Source organism: Balaenoptera acutorostrata, chromosome 7 (genome assembly GCF_949987535.1).
Source record: "Balaenoptera acutorostrata chromosome 7, mBalAcu1.1, whole genome shotgun sequence".
In the NCBI taxonomy this organism is placed as follows: Eukaryota; Metazoa; Chordata; class Mammalia; order Artiodactyla; family Balaenopteridae; genus Balaenoptera; species Balaenoptera acutorostrata.
This window is the reverse complement of record NC_080070.1, coordinates 89,939,817-89,955,463: the sequence shown is the minus strand read 5'-3', so window position 1 is coordinate 89,955,463 and position 15,647 is coordinate 89,939,817.

The window sequence follows — 15,647 nt, the reverse complement described above, 5'->3', positions numbered from 1 at the left end:
TTCTCCAAGGAGGGAGATTGCTAGTAAAGCGGGTGGAATGGCGAACCCGAGCACAAGGGGATGAGAAATGAGGAGCGTTTTAGAAACCTTTCCCGATCACACGGTGTACCATCTTCTGGGTTTCTCATGCATGTTTTCGATGTAGGAAGATGCCCTTGAACCTGGAGATTTGGGACCCATGGGATGGGTACCACGCAGTATTCCTTTAAAGGGTCTGCGTTTGCTCCCCCAACCTCACCAAACCTCTCAGCCCCAAGAGGGTCCATCCTTATGTCTCAATCAGCTGTGGGTCTAGATATGGTCAATCCAGGTGGCATCACAGCCCCTGAACGAATTTTGTAAGAATTTCTCTCTCTTTCACGGTCTTTGTTCACGGGTATTTTAAAGTATTTGATTTTTATAATGGGGTTTAGCTGCTTTTCACTGCTGTGTTTCTGCCGCTTTACACCCACTTGACTCACTTACAGAGAGATATCAATACATAGGTTTTAACATTCTTACTAGTCAGATATATTCTTGGGCGGTGAATAGGGGGTGTTGAGTCCAGTTCACTGAGCAAGGAGTAGGTCTTTTCTATTACATATTGGGTTTATGGAACGGTATCTGAGCTAATTTCAAACCCTTGTTTTATGCATCACCCCACCTCTCCTTTCCCGTTAAGCAGCCATAGTGTGTGTTCTAAACGTGTGACTCTGTTCTGTTTTGTAATTCAGTTCAAGTGTAGCGGTTTTTCCATTCCCTCTATAAGTGATATCTTATGATAAGTGTCTTTTTCTGTGTGACTTATTGCACTTAGAATCCTCGTAGCTCAATCCACTCACCATGCTGCTACTAGCCTTATGACGTTGATTTCATGGCTGAGTGATATTCCATTGTACATAAGGACCACAACTTCTTTATCCATTTTTCTCTTTCCTGGGATATTTAAGGTGTAACGAAGTGGAGGTTCTTGTCAACAGGGCAGCCCTAAACTTTGGGGTGCCTGTGTCTTGCTGATTTTTAGTTTTCCCAATTTATACGCCCATGAGTGGAAGTGCCCTATGCTCTGTAAGGTGAGTTTTTTAGATGTTTCAGGACACACCGTACACTTCTCGAGAGTGGCTGTTGGCAATTTACATCCCGCCCATCAGCGTAGCAAGGCTCCCGTTTCTCCATGGCCTGTCCTGCATTTCTGGTTTTGACACTTTATTCAGCATGGCCCTTTTGACCGATGGGAAGCGAGACTTCGTTGTAGCGCTGATTTGCCTTTCCAGGTTGCTTGGTTGGCCAAAAAGGGCGTATGCGTTTTTTAATAAATATATTCAGGAAAAAACGCATACGCCCTTTTTGGCCAAGGGCATCATTGTCGAGGTTTCGCCGCTTTTCCTGTGCTTTAAAGGCGATTCGAATCTACCTCCTGAAATCTGTTTCCTGCAATTCTGCCTTGCTTTCAAATCCTCTTCGTTGCCTTCCCTCAAAATATTTGTGGCCGAGAGTTATCATTTTTACCTCTGCAGGTTTGTGAATTGCAGTGCCCCTGAGCTCCATTTTTCAACTCGCTTTCTTGGGAGCTGGCCGCAAAAGCGCAGGATTGCTTCAGGCCCTATTCTGGTTCCGGGCGCAGGCTGAGCCTGTGGTTAATTCTTCTTCCTGATGGGAAAATAGAGTGAGCTGTGCCTGTCCCAACACCTAGAGCTAGTCTCTCATTGGTTCCCCCTCTTCCCGTTCATCCTCAGGACAAATTGCAACCTGTACGGAACAGGAGGTTAAAGGTGGTGATTCTCCAAGGAGGGAGATTGCTAGTAAAGCGGCTGGAATGGCGAACCCGAGCAAAGGAGATGAGAAATGAGGAGCGTTTTAGAAACCTTTCCCGATCACACGGTGTACCATCTTCTGGGTTTCTGATGCATGTTTTCGATGTAGGAAGATACCCTTGAACCTGGAGATTTGAGACCCATGGGATGGGTACCACGCAGTATTCCTTTAAAGGGTCTGCGTTTGCTCCCCCAAGCTCACCAAACCTCTCAGCCCCAAGAGGGTCCATTCTTATGTCTCAATCAGCTGTGGGTGTAGATATGGTCAATCCAGGTGGCATCACAGCCCCTGAACGAATTTTGTAAGAATTTCTCTCTCTTTCACGGTCTTTGTTCACGGGTATTTTAAAGTATTTGATTTTTGTAATGGGGTTTAGCTGCTTTTCACTGCTGTGTTTCTGCCGCTTTACACCCACTTGACTCACTTACAGAGAGATATCAATACATAGGTTTTAACATTCTTACTAGTCAGATATATTCTTGGGCGGTGAATAGGGGGTGTTGAGTCCAGTTCACTGAGCAAGGAGTAGGTCTTGTCTATTACATATTGGGTTTATGGAACGGTATCTGAGCTAATTTGAAACCCTTGTTTTATGCATCACCCCACCTCTCCTTTCCCGTTAAGCAGCCATAGTGTGTTTTCTAAACGTGTGACTCTATTCTGTTTTGTAATTCAGTTCAAGTGTAGCGGTTTTTACATTCCCTCTATAAGTGATATCTTATGATAAGTGTCTTTTTCTGTGTGCCTTATTTCACTTAGAATCGTCGTAGCTAAATCCACTCATCATGCTGCTACTAGCCTTATGACGTTGATTTCATGGCTGAGTGATATTCCATTGTACATAAGGACCACAACTTCTTTATCCATTTTTCTCTTTCCTGGGATATTTAAGGTGTAACGAAGTGGAGGTTCTTGTCAACAGGGCAGCCCTAAACTTTGGGGTGCCTGTGTCTTGCTGATTTTTAGTTTTCCCAATTTATACGCCCATGAGTGGAAGTGCCCTATGCTCTCTAAACTGAGTTTTTTAGATGTTTCAGGACACACCGTACACTTCTCCAGAGTGGCTGTTGGCAATTTACATCCCGCACATCAGCGTAGCAAGGCTCCTGTTTCTCCTTGGCCTGTCCTACATTTCTGGTTTTGACACTTTATTCAGCATGGCCCTTTTGACCGATGGGAAGCGAGACTTCTTTGTAGCGCTGATTTGCCTTTCCAGGTTGCTTGGTTGGCCAAAAAGGGCGTATGCGTTTTTTCCTGAATATATTCAGGAAAAAACGCATACGCCCTTTTTGGCCAAGGGCATCATTGTGGAGGTTTTGCCTCTTTTCCTGTGCTTTGAAGGCGATTCGAATCTACCTCCTGAAATCTGTTTCCTGCAATTCTGCCTTGCTTTCAAATCCTCTTCGTTGCCTTCCCTCGATATATTGTGGACGAGAGTTATCATTTATAACTCTGCAGGTTTGTGAATTGCAGTGCCCCTGAACTCCATTTTTCAACTCGCTTTCTTGGGAGCTGGCCGCAAAAGCGCAGGATTGCTTCAGGCCCTATTCTGGTTCCGGTCGGCAGGCTGAGCCTGTGGTTAATTCTTCTTCCTGATGGGAAAATAGAGTGGCCTGTGCCTGTCCCAACACCTAGAGCTAGTCTCTCATTGGTTCCCCCTCTTCCCGTTCATCCTCAGGACAAATTGCAACGTGTACGGAACAGGAGGTTAAAGGTCTTGATTCTCCAAGGAGGGAGATTGCTAGTAAAGCGGCTGGAATGGCGAACCCGAGTACAAGGAGATGAGAAATGAGGAGCGTTTTAGAAACCTTTCCCGATCACACGGTGTACCATCTTCTGGGTTTCTGATGCATGTTTTCGATGTAGGAAGATACCCTTGAAACTGGAGATTTGGGACCCATGGGATGGGTACCACGCAGTATTCCTTTAAAGGGTCTGCGTTTGCTCCCCCAACCTCACCAAACCTCTCAGCCCCAAGAGTGTCCACCCTTATGTCTCAATCAGCTGTGGATCTAGATATGGTCAATACAGGTGGCATCACAGCCCCTGAACGAATTTGGTAAGAATTTCTCTCTCTTTCACTGTCTTTGTTTCACGGGTTTTTAAAAGTAATTGATTTTTATAATGGGGTTTAGGTGCTTTTCACTACTGTGTTTATGCCGCTTTACACCCACTAGACTCACTTACAGAGAGATATCAATACATAGGTTTTAAGATTCTTACTAGTCAGATATATTCTTGGGCGGTGAATAGGGGGTGTTGAGTCCAGTTCACTGAGCAAGGAGTAGGTCTTGTCTATTACATATTGGGTTTATGGAACGGTATCTGAGCTAATTTGAAACCCTTGTTTTATGCATCACCCCACCTCACCTTTCCCGTTAAGCAGCCATAGTGTGTTTTCTAAACGTGTGACTCTGTTCTGTTTTGTAAGTCAGTTCAAGTGTAGCGGTTTTTACATTCCCTCTATAAGTGATATCTTCTGATAAGTGTCTTTTACTGTGTGACTTATTTCACTTAGAATCGTCGTAGCTAAATCCACTCATCATGCTGCTACTAGCCTTATGACGTTGATTTCATGGCTGAGTGATATTCCATTGTACATAAAGACCACAACTTCTTTATCCATTTTTCTCTTTCCTGGGATATTTAAGGTGTAACGAAGTGGAGGTTCTTGTCAACAGAGCAGCCCTAAACTTTGGGATGCCTGTGTCTTGCTGATTTTTAGTTTTCCCAATTTATACGCCCATGAGTGGAAGTGCACTATGCTCTGTAAGCTGAGTTTTTTAGATGTTTCACGACACACCGTACACTTCTCCAGAGTGGCTGTTGGCAATTTACATCCCACCCATCAGCGTAGCAAGGCTCCCGTTTCTCCTTGGCCTATCCTGCATTTCTAGTTTTCACACTTTATTCAGCATGGCCCTTTTGACCGATGGGAAGCGAGACTTCTTTGTAGCGCTGATTTGCCTTTCCAGGTTGCTTGGTTGGCCAAAAAGGGCGTATGCGTTTTTTCCTGAATATATGCAGGAAAAAACGCATACGCACTTTTTGGCCAAGGGCATCATTGTCGAGGTTTCGCCGCTTTTCCTGTGCTTTAAAGGCGATTCGAATCTACCTCCTGAAATCTGTTTCCTGCAATTCTGCCTTGCTTTCAAATCCTCTTCGTTGCCTTCCCTCAAAATATTTGTGGCCGAGAGTTATCATTTTTAACTCTGCAGGTTTGTGAATTGCAGTGCCCCTGAGCTCCATTTTTCAACTCGCTTTCTTGGGAGCTGGCCGCAAAAGCGCAGGATTGCTTCAGGCCCTATTCTGGTTCCGGGCGCAGGCTGAGCCTGTGGTTAATTCTTCTTCCTGATGGGAAAATAGAGTGGCCTGTGCCTGTCCCAACACCTAGAGCCAGTCTCTCATTGGTTCCCCCTCTTCCCGTTCATCCTCAGGACAAATTGCAACGTGTACGGAACAGGAGGTTAAACGTGTTGATTCTCCAAGGAGGGAGATTGCTAGTAAAGCGGGTGGAATGGCGAACCCGAGCACAAGGAGATGAGAAATGAGGAGCGTTTTAGAAACCTTTCCCGATCACACGGTGTACCATCTTCTGGGTTCCTCATGCATGTTTTCGATGTAGGAAGATGCCCTTGAACCTGGAGATTTGGGACCCATGGGATGGGTACCACGCAGTATTCCTTTAAAGGGTCTGCGTTTGCTCCCCCAACCTCACCAAACCTCTCAGCCCCAAGAGGGTCCATCCTTATGTCTCAATCAGCTGTGGGTCTAGATATGGTCAATCCAGGTGGCATCACAGCCCCTGAACGAATTTTGTAAGAATTTCTCTCTCTTTCACGGTCTTTGTTCACGGGTATTTTAAAGTATTTGATTTTTGTAATGGGGTTTAGCTGCTTTTCACTGCTGTGTTTCTGCCGCTTTACACCCACTTGACTCACTTACAGAGAGATATCAATACATAGGTTTTAACATTCTTACTAGTCAGATATATTCTTGGGCGGTGAATAGGGGGTGTTGAGTCCAGTTCACTGAGCAAGGAGTAGGTCTTGTCTATTACATATTGGGTTTATGGAACGGTATCTGAGCTAATTTGAAACCCTTGTTTTATGCATCACCCCACCTCTCCTTTCCCGTTAAGCAGCCATAGTGTGTTTTCTAAACGTGTGACTCTATTCTGTTTTGTAATTCAGTTCAAGTGTAGCGGTTTTTACATTCCCTCTATAAATGATATCTTATGATAAGTGTCTTTTTCTGTGTGCCTTATTTCACTTAGAATCGTCGTAGCTAAATCCACTCATCATGCTGCTACTAGCCTTATGACGTTGATTTCATGGCTGAGTGATATTCCATTGTACATAAGGACCACAACTTCTTTATCCATTTTTCTCTTTCCTGGGATATTTAAGGTGTAACGAAGTGGAGGTTCTTGTCAACAGGGCAGCCCTAAACTTTGGGGTGCCTGTGTCTTGCTGATTTTTAGTTTTCCCAATTTATACGCCCATGAGTGGAAGTGCCCTATGCTCTCTAAACTGAGTTTTTTAGATGTTTCAGGACACACCGTACACTTCTCCAGAGTGGCTGTTGGCAATTTACATCCCGCACATCAGCGTAGCAAGGCTCCTGTTTCTCCTTGGCCTGTCCTACATTTCTGGTTTTGACACTTTATTCAGCATGGCCCTTTTGACCGATGGGAAGCGAGACTTCTTTGTAGCGTTGATTTGCCTTTCCAGGTTGCTTGGTTGGCCAAAAAGGGCGTATGCGTTTTTTCCTGAATATATTCAGGAAAAAACGCATACGCCCTTTTTGGCCAAGGGCATCATTGTGGAGGTTTTGCCTCTTTTCCTGTGCTTTGAAGGCGATTCGAATCTACCTCCTGAAATCTGTTTCCTGCAATTCTGCCTTGCTTTCAAATCCTCTTCGTTGCCTTCCCTCGATATATTGTGGACGAGAGTTATCATTTATAACTCTGCAGGTTTGTGAATTGCAGTGCCCCTGAGCTCCATTTTTCAACTCGCTTTCTTGGGAGCTGGCCGCAAAAGCGCAGGATTGCTTCAGGCCCTATTCTGGTTCCGGTCGGCAGGCTGAGCCTGTGGTTAATTCTTCTTCCTGATGGGAAAATAGAGTGGCCTGTGCCTGTCCCAACACCTAGAGCTAGTCTCTCATTGGTTCCCCCTCTTCCCGTTCATCCTCAGGACAAATTGCAACGTGTACGGAACAGGAGGTTAAAGGTCTTGATTCTCCAAGGAGGGAGATTGCTAGTAAAGCGGCTGGAATGGCGAACCCGAGTACAAGGAGATGAGAAATGAGGAGCGTTTTAGAAACCTTTCCCGATCACACGGTGTACCATCTTCTGGGTTTCTGATGCATGTTTTCGATGTAGGAAGATACCCTTGAAACTGGAGATTTGGGACCCATGGGATGGGTACCACGCAGTATTCCTTTAAAGGGTCTGCGTTTGCTCCCCCAACCTCACCAAACCTCTCAGCCCCAAGAGTGTCCACCCTTATGTCTCAATCAGCTGTGGGTCTAGATATGGTCAATACAGGTGGCATCACAGCCCCTGAACGAATTTGGTAAGAATTTCTCTCTCTTTCACTGTCTTTGTTTCACGGGTTTTTAAAAGTAATTGATTTTTATAATGGGGTTTAGGTGCTTTTCACTACTGTGTTTATGCCGCTTTACACCCACTAGACTCACTTACAGAGAGATATCAATACATAGGTTTTAAGATTCTTACTAGTCAGATATATTCTTGGGCGGTGAATAGGGGGTGTTGAGTCCAGTTCACTGAGCAAGGAGTAGGTCTTGTCTATTACATATTGGGTTTATGGAACGGTATCTGAGCTAATTTGAAACCCTTGTTTTATGCATCACCCCACCTCACCTTTCCCGTTAAGCAGCCATAGTGTGTTTTCTAAACGTGTGACTCTGTTCTGTTTTGTAAGTCAGTTCAAGTGTAGCGGTTTTTACATTCCCTCTATAAGTGATATCTTCTGATAAGTGTCTTTTTCTGTGTGACTTATTTCACTTAGAATCGTCGTAGCTAAATCCACTCATCATGCTGCTACTAGCCTTATGACGTTGATTTCATGGCTGAGTGATATTCCATTGTACATAAAGACCACAACTTCTTTATCCATTTTTCTCTTTCCTGGGATATTTAAGGTGTAACGAAGTGGAGGTTCTTGTCAACAGAGCAGCCCTAAACTTTGGGATGCCTGTGTCTTGCTGATTTTTAGTTTTCCCAATTTATACGCCCATGAGTGGAAGTGCCCTATGCTCTGTAAGCTGAGTTTTTTAGATGTTTCACGACACACCGTACACTTCTCCAGAGTGGCTGTTGGCAATTTACATCCCACCCATCAGCGTAGCAAGGCTCCCGTTTCTCCTTGGCCTATCCTGCATTTCTAGTTTTCACACTTTATTCAGCATGGCCCTTTTGACCGATGGGAAGCGAGACTTCTTTGTAGCGCTGATTTGCCTTTCCAGGTTGCTTGGTTGGCCAAAAAGGGCGTATGTGTTTTTTCCTGAATATATGCAGGAAAAAACGCATACGCACTTTTTGGCCAAGGGCATCATTGTCGAGGTTTCGCCGCTTTTCCTGTGCTTTAAAGGCGATTCGAATCTACCTCCTGAAATCTGTTTCCTGCAATTCTGCCTTGCTTTCAAATCCTCTTCGTTGCCTTCCCTCAAAATATTTGTGGCCGAGAGTTATCATTTTTAACTCTGCAGGTTTGTGAATTGCAGTGCCCCTGAGCTCCATTTTTCAACTCGCTTTCTTGGGAGCTGGCCGCAAAAGCGCAGGATTGCTTCAGGCCCTATTTTGGTTCCGGGCGCAGGCTGAGCCTGTGGTTAATTCTTCTTCCTGATGGGAAAATAGAGTGAGCTGTGCCTGTCCCAACACCTAGAGCTAGTCTCTCATTGGTTCCCCCTCTTCCCGTTCATCCTCAGCACAAATTGCAACCTGTACGGAACAGGAGGTTAAAGGTGCTGATTCTCCAAGGAGGGAGATTGCTAGTAAAGCGGCTGGAATGGCGAACCCGAGCACAAGGAGATGAGAAATGAGGAGCGTTTTAGAAACCTTTCCCGATCACACGGTGTACCATCTTCTGGGTTTCTGATGCATGTTTTCGATGTAGGAAGATACCCTTTAACCTGGAGATTTGGGACCCATGGGATGGGTACCAGGCAGTATTCCTTTAAAGGGTCTGTGTTTGCTCCCCCAACCTCACCAAACCTCTCAGCCCCAAGAGGGTCCATCCTTATGTTTCAATCAGCTGTGGGTGTAGATATGGTCAATCCAGGTGGCATCACAGCCCCTGAACGAATTTTGTAAGAATTTCTCTCTCTTTCACGGTCTTTGTTCACGGGTATTTTAAAGTATTTGATTTTTATAATGGGGTTTAGCTGCTTTTCACTGCTGTGTTTCTGCCGCTTTACACCCACTTGACTCACTTACAGAGAGATATCAATACATAGGTTTTAACATTCTTACTAGTCATATATATTCTTGGGCGGTGAATAGGGGGTGTTGAGTCCAGTTCACTGAGCAAGGAGTAGGTCTTGTCTATTACATATTGGGTTTATGGAACGGTATCTGAGCTAATTTGAAACCCTTCTTTTATGCATCACCCCACCTCTCCTTTCCCGTTAAGCAGCCATAGTGTGTTTTCTAAACGTGTGACTCTATTCTGTTTTGTAATTCAGTTCAAGTGTAGCGGTTTTTCCATTCCCTCTATAAGTGATATCTTATGATAAGTGTCTTTTTCTGTGTGACTTATTGCACTTAGAATCGTCGTAGCTCAATCCACTCACCATGCTGCTACTAGCCTTATGACGTTGATTTCATGGCTGAGTGATATTCCATTGTACATAAGGAGCACAACTTCTTTATCCATTTTTCTCTTTCCTGGGATATTTAAGGTGTAACGAAGTGGAGGTTCTTGTCAACAGGGCAGCCCTAAACTTTGGGGTGCCTGTGTCTTGCTGATTTTTAGTTTTCCCAATTTATACGCCCATGAGTGGAAGTGCCCTATGCTCTCTAAACTGAGTTTTTTAGATGTTTCAGGACACACCGTACACTTCTCCAGAGTGGCTGTTGGCAATTTACATCCTGCCCATCAGCGTAGCAAGGTTCCCGTTTCTCCTTGGCCTGTCCTGCATTTCTGGTTTTGACACTTTATTCAGCATGGCCCTTTTGACCGATGGGAGGCGAGACTTCTTTGTAGAGCTGATTTGCCTTTCCAGGTTGCTTGGTTGGCCAAAAAGGGCGTATGCGTTTTTTCCTGAATATATTCAGGAAAAAACGCATACGCCCTTTTTGGCCAAGGGTATCATTGTGGAGGTTTTGCCTCTTTTCCTGTGCTTTGAAGGCGATTCGAATCTACCTCCTGAAATCTGTTTCCTGCAATTCTGCCTTGCTTTCAAATCCTCTTCGTTGTCTTCCCTCGATATATTTGTGGACGAGAGTTATCATTTATAACTCTGCAGGTTTGTGAATTGCAGTGCCCCTGAGCTCCATTTTTCAACTCGCTTTCTTGGGAGCTGGCCGCAAAAGCGCAGGATTGCTTCAGGCCCTATTCTGGTTCCGGGCGCAGGCTGAGCCTGTGGTTAATTCTTCTTCCTGATGGGAAAATAGAGTGGCCTGTGTCTGTCCCAACACCTAGAGCCAGTCTCTCATTGGTTCCCCCTCTTCCCGTTCATCCTCAGGACAAATTGCAACGTGTACGGAACAGGAGGTTAAACGTGTTGATTCTCCAAGGAGGGAGATTGCTAGTAAAGCGGGTGGAATGGCGAACCCGAGCACAAGGAGATGAGAAATGAGGAGCGTTTTAGAAACCTTTCCCGATCACACGGTGTACCATCTTCTGGGTTCCTCATGCATGTTTTCGATGTAGGAAGATGCCCTTGAACCTGGAGATTTGGGACCCATGGGATGGGTACCACGCAGTATTCCTTTAAAGGGTCTGCGTTTGCTCCCCCAACCTCACCAAACCTCTCAGCCCCAAGAGGGTCCATCCTTATGTCTCAATCAGCTGTGGGTCTAGATATGGTCAATCCAGGTGGCATCCCAGCCCCTGAACGAATTTTGTAAGAATTTCACTCTCTTTCACGGTCTTTGTTTACGGGTATTTTAAAGTATTTGATTTTTATAATGGGGTTTAGCTGCTTTTCACTGCTGTGTTTCTGCCGCTTTACACCCACTTGACTCACTTACAGAGAGATATCAATACATAGGTTTTAACATTCTTACTAGTCAGATATATTCTTGGGCGGTGAATAGGGGGTGTTGAGTCCAGTTCACTGAGCAAGGAGTAGGTCTTGTCTATTACATATTGGGTTTATGGAACGGTATCTGAGCTAATTTGAAACCCTTGTTTTATGCATCACCCCACCTCTCCTTTCCCGTTAAGCAGCCATAGTGTGTTTTCTAAACGTGTGACTCTATTCTGTTTTGTAATTCAGTTCAAGTGTAGCGGTTCTTCCATTCCCTCTATAAGTGATATCTTATGATAAGTGTCTTTTTCTGTGTGACTTATTTCACTTAGATTCGTCGTAGCTAAATCCACTCATCATGCTGCTACTAGCCTTATGACGTTGATTTCATGGCTGAGTGATATTCCATTGTACATAAGGACCACAACTTCTTTATCCATTTTTCTCTTTCCTGGGATATTTAAGGTGTAACGAAGTGGAGGTTCTTGTCAACAGAGCAGCCCTAAACTTTGGGGTGCCTGTGTCTTGCTGATTTTTAGTTTTCCCAATTTATACGTCCATGAGTGGAAGTGCCCTATGCTCTGTAAGCTGAGTTTTTTAGATGTTTCAGGACACACCGTACACTTCTCCAGAGTGGCTGTTGGCAATTTACATCCCGCCCATCAGCGTAGCAAGGCTCCCGTTTCTCCTTGGCCTGTCCTGCATTTCTGGTTTTGACACTTTATTCAGCATGGCCCTTTTGACCGATGGGAGGCGAGACTTCTTTGTAGCGCTGATTTGCCTTTCCAGGTTGCTTGGTTGGCCAAAAAGGGCGTATGCGTTTTTTCCTGAATATATTCAGGAAAAAACGCATACGCCCTTTTTGGCCAAGGGCATCATTGTGGAGGTTTTGCCTCTTTTCCTGTGCTTTGAAGGCGATTCGAATCTACCTCCTGAAATCTGTTTCCTGCAATTCTGCCTTGCTTTCAAATCCTCTTCGTTGCCTTCCCTCGATATATTTGTGGACGAGAGTTATCATTTATACCTCTGCAGGTTTGTGAATTGCAGTGCCCCTGAGTTCCATTTTTCAACTCGCTTTCTTGGGAGCTGGCCGCAAAGGCGCAGGATTGCTTCAGGCCCTATTCTGGTTCCGGGCGCAGGCTGAGCCTGTGGTTAATTCTTCTTCCTGATGGGAAAATACAGTGGCCTGTGCCTGTCCCAACACCTAGAGCCAGTCTCTCATTGGTTCCCCCTCTTCCCGTTCATCCTCAGGACAAATTGCAACGTGTACGGAACAGGAGGTTAAAGGTGTTGATTCTCCAAGGAGGGAGATTGCTAGTAAAGCGGCTGGAATGGCGAACCCGAGCACAAGGAAATGAGAAATGAGGAGCATTTTAGAAACCTTTCCCGATCACACAGTGTACCATCTTCTGGGTTTCTCATGCATGTTTTCGATGTAGGAAGATGCCCTTGAACCTGGAGATTTGGGACCCATGGGATGGGTACCACGCAGTATTCATTTAAAGGGTCTGCGTTTGCTCCCCCAACCTCACCAAACCTCTCAGCCCCAAGAGTGTCCACCCTTATGTCTCAATCAGCTGTGGGTCTAGATATGGTCAATCCAGGTGGCATCACAGCCCCTGAACGAATTTTGTAAGAATTTCTCTCTCTTTCACTGTCTTTGTTTCACGGGTTTTTAAAAGTAATTGATTTTTATAATGGGGTTTAGCTGCTTTTCACTACTGTGTTTATGCCGCTTTACACCCACTGACTCACTTACAGAGAGATATCAATACATAGGTTTTAAGATTCTTACTAGTCAGATATATTCTTGGGCGGTGAATAGGGGGTCTTCAGTCCAGTTCACTGAGCAAGGAGTAGGTCTTGTCTATTACATATTGGGTTTATGGAACGGTATCTGAGCTAATTTGAAACCCTTGTTTTATGCATCACCCCACCTCTCCTTTCCCGTTAAGCAGCCATAGTGTGTTTTCTAAACGTGTGACTCTGTTCTGTTTTGTAATTCAGTTCAAGTGTAGCGGTTTTTCCATTCCCTCTAAAAGTGATATCTTCTGATAAGTGTCTTTTTCTGTGTGACTTATTGCACTTAGAATCCTCGTAGCTCAATCCACTCATCATGCTGCTACTAGCCTTATGACGTTGATTTCATGGCTGAGTGATATTCCATTGTACATAAGGACCACAACTTCTTTATCCATTTTTCTCTTTCCTGGGATATTTAAGGTGTAACGAAGTGGAGGTTCTTGTCAACAGGGCAGCCCTAAACTTTGGGGTGCCTGTGTCTTGCTGATTTTTAGTTTTCCCAATTTATACGCCCATGAGTGGAAGTGCCCTATGCTCTGTAAGCTGAGTTTTTTAGATGTTTCAGGACACACCGTACACTTCTCGAGAGTGGCTGTTGGCAATTTACATCCCGCCCATCAGCGTAGCAAGGCTCCCGTTTCTCCATGGCCTGTCCTGCATTTCTGGTTTTGACACTTTATTCAGCATGGCCCTTTTGACCGATGGGAAGCGAGACTTCTTTGTAGCGCTGATTTGCCTTTCCAGGTTGCTTGGTTGGCCAAAAAGGGCGTATGCGTTTTTTCCTGAATATATTCAGGAAAAAACGCATATGCCCTTTTTGGCCAAGGGCATCATTGTCGAGGTTTCGCCGCTTTTCCTGTGCTTTAAAGGCGATTCGAATCTACCTCCTGAAATCTGTTTCCTGCAATTATGCCTTGCTTTCAAATCCTCTTCGTTGCCTTCCCTCAAAATATTTGTGGCCGAGAGTTATCATTTTTACCTCTGCAGGTTTGTGAATTGCAGTGCCCCTGAGCTCCATTTTTCAACTCGCTTTCTTGGGAGCTGGCCGCAAAAGCGCAGGATTGCTTCAGGCCCTATTCTGGTTCCGGGCGCAGGCTGAGCCTGTGGGTAATTCTTCTTCCTGATGGGAAAATAGAGTGAGCTGTGCCTGTCCCAACACCTAGAGCTAGTCTCTCATTGGTTCCCCCTCTTCCCGTTCATCCTCAGGACAAATTGCAACCTGTATGGAACAGGAGGTTAAAGGTGCTGATTCTCCAAGGAGGGAGATTGCTAGTAAAGCGGCTGGAATGCCGAACCCGAGCACAAGGAGATGAGAAATGAGGAGCGTTTTAGAAACCTTTCCCGATCACACGGTGTACCATCTTCTGGGTTTCTGATGCATGTTTTCGATGTAGGAAGATACCCTTGAACCTGGAGATTTGGGACCCATGGGATGGGTACCACGCAGTATTCCTTTAAAGGGTCTGCGTTTGCTCCCCCAACCTCACCAAACCTCTCAGCCCCAAGAGTGTCCACCCTTATGTCTCAATCAGCTGTGGGTCTAGATATGGTCAATACAGGTGGCATCACAGCCCCTGAACGAATTTGGTAAGAATTTCTCTCTCTTTCACTGTCTTTGTTTCACGGGTTTTTAAAAGTAATTGATTTTTATAATGGGGTTTAGCTGCTTTTCACTACTGTGTTTATGCCGCTTTACACCCACTAGACTCACTTACAGAGAGATATCAATACATAGGTTTTAAGATTCTTACTAGTCAGATATATTCTTGGGCGGTGAATAGGGGGTCTTGAGTCCAGTTCACTGAGCAAGGAGTTGGTCTTGTCTATTACATATTGGGTTTATGGAACGGTATCTGAGCTAATTTGAAACCCTTATTTTATGCATCACCCCACCTCACCTTTCCCGTTAAGCAGCCATAGTGTGTTTTCTAAACGTGTGACTCTGTTCTGTTTTGTAATTCAGTTAAAGTGTAGCGGTTTTTACATTCCCTCTATAAGTGATATCTTCTGATAAGTGTCTTTTTCTGTGTGACTTATTTCACTTAGAATCGTCGTAGCTAAATCCACTCATCATGCTGCTACTAGCCTTATGAGGTTGATTTCATGGCTGAGTGATATTCCATTGTACATAAGGACCACAACTTCTTTATCCATTTTTCTCTTTCCTGGGATATTTAAGGTGTAAAGAAGTGGAGGTTCTTGTCAACAGAGCAGCCCTAAACTTTGGGATGCCTGTATCTTGCTGATTTTTAGTTTTCCCAATTTATACGCCCATGAGTGGAAGTGCCCTATGCTCTGTAAGCTGAGTTTTTTACATGTTTCAGGACACACCGTACACTTCTCGAGAGTGGCTGTTGGCAATTTACATCCCGCCCATCAGCGTAGCAAGGCTCCCGTTTCTCCTTGGCCTGTCCTGCATTTCTGGTTTTGACACTTTATTCAGCATGGCCCTTTTGACCGATGGGAAGCGAGACTTCTTTGTAGCGCTGATTTGCCTTTCCAGGTTGCTTGGTTGGCCAAAAAGGGCGTATGCGTTTTTTCCTGAATATATTCAGGAAAAAACGCATACGCCCTTTTTGGCCAAGGGCATCATTGTCGAGGTTTCGCCGCTTTTCCTGTGCTTTAAAGGCGATTCGAATCTACCTCCTGAAATCTGTTTCCTGCAATTCTGCCTTGCTTTCAAATCCTCTTCGTTGCCTTCCCTCAAAATATTTGTGGCCGAGAGTTATCATTTTTAACTCTGCAGGTTTGTGAATTGCAGTGCCCCTGAGCTCCATTTTTCAACTCGCTTTCTTGGGAGCTGGCCGCAAAAGCGCAGGATTGCTTCAGGC